The sequence below is a fragment of the Silene latifolia genome, chromosome 7 (genome assembly GCF_048544455.1).
Source record: "Silene latifolia isolate original U9 population chromosome 7, ASM4854445v1, whole genome shotgun sequence".
Classification (NCBI taxonomy): Eukaryota; Viridiplantae; Streptophyta; class Magnoliopsida; order Caryophyllales; family Caryophyllaceae; genus Silene; species Silene latifolia.
In genome coordinates, this window is record NC_133532.1 from 107,789,493 (window position 1) to 107,791,179 (window position 1,687).

Here is a 1,687-nt window from a genome sequence, read left to right on the forward strand (position 1 = left end):
GCCAAAATCAATTCACCACTTAATACTTCTAGTCTCCGATACCATAAATTAGAATCGCATCTTTGAACTCACGAACTACATCGAACAACTTTCCACCAAAATTCCCAAATTCAGATATGATTAATAAGGTCAACAAGGGCTACTCTATACTAGATTTGGTCAACTCAAAAGGTTTAACAAACTAACTAATTCCAAAGTACGATACCAAACCATTAAGCAACGTCAATGTCCTATTGTATTCCTTTCAAGGCCTACAAGGATTAGGGCTAACTATCATTCCTTTAATTCTCCATAAGAAACATCGAGACTCTCAAATGAAGTAGCTCAGGTTCATTCCATCTTATGTGCTAAGGTAGTACCCATGCTCAATCATCTAGAACAAACAAGCTCTCAATAGACATAAATCCAAAGGTGTTCCTCAACTCACTAGGCTCTCATATCATGCACAACTAACAAGTCTAACCAAAGGATCCCAAGTTATATTCTCCTATACCACTCAAACCTTAACCAATCAATTTCTCAACTCGTTCACGCCCTCCAATGATACATTCTCTCAAAACCGGGTTCTCTTGAACAAGGGAACTATCCTGCGGAATAAAAGGAAGGTGTCCACATGGACTTTATTATAAGAAGAAAACGAACCTAAGAAGAATCGGGAGAAAGAATTGAAAGGTAGTTACCAAGGCGAGAGAAGAGGAATTTGAAAGACGAATAAACAACGAGATTGGAAGACTAAGGTAAGATTGCATTATCTACATCTATTGGAGAGCCATCTTACAAAAGAGAAAATCAATTAGTACCTAACAATTAGCAATCACAAACAGACTACCACATAAAATCCTAAATCTACCCATCCTACCCATCTCTCAAGTTTATTATTTAAAGGTCAAGTGGTTTTAAGTGGGGTGCACAAACGTGCGTCGGGAGCAACAAGCTCTGATACCAACTGTGACACCCTTAAAATTAACGATAAATAAAGGCGTAAATTCTACGGAAAAACTGGTAGGATATGTTTGTAATTGGTTCAACTAGCCAAAACCTGTAATTTCAAAAAATTTTCTAAACCAATCACAACATTTCCAACATTCCCAAGAGGCGGGTGCCAAAACCTGCAATGCTAACGAACTAATTACATGCCATAGCTAACGATAAGAAAATGTAATAATACAAACCCAAAATAGAAAAAGGGAGACATATGTCCCTTCAAATTATTTACAAAACCAAAAGTTAAAAGGTTTACTATAAGAATAGCCAAAACTAGGTCCAAGGTTCCTTATGCTCACTAGCTCGTCTGTGACCCCAACAAAGCATCAACAACCTGTCAATCGCATTTTATACAAACACGAAAGCCACAATTCAGTGGGGAGTAACTTCGAGTCCTCCCAGCCACGAATCGTCAAAATTAATGTAACATGTAATGTAACATGTAAACAATATGATAAACAATGTAATTATCATGTAATCTAACCTATGACCCCTAAACTGACCAAACTAAACTATCATGTGAATCATATAACAAATAGTAATCCAAACTCTATCAACCATAGCCGGCTTGCATCTCACCTTCTATGATTCATAGAATCATCAAACAAGAAAGGGCAATATATCAAAGACAGGCATAAGTTCTTAGTCCCGTCAATAGTCACTTTGTAACTCGAGTCTATACCACGAGGTAGGGAAGGTAATC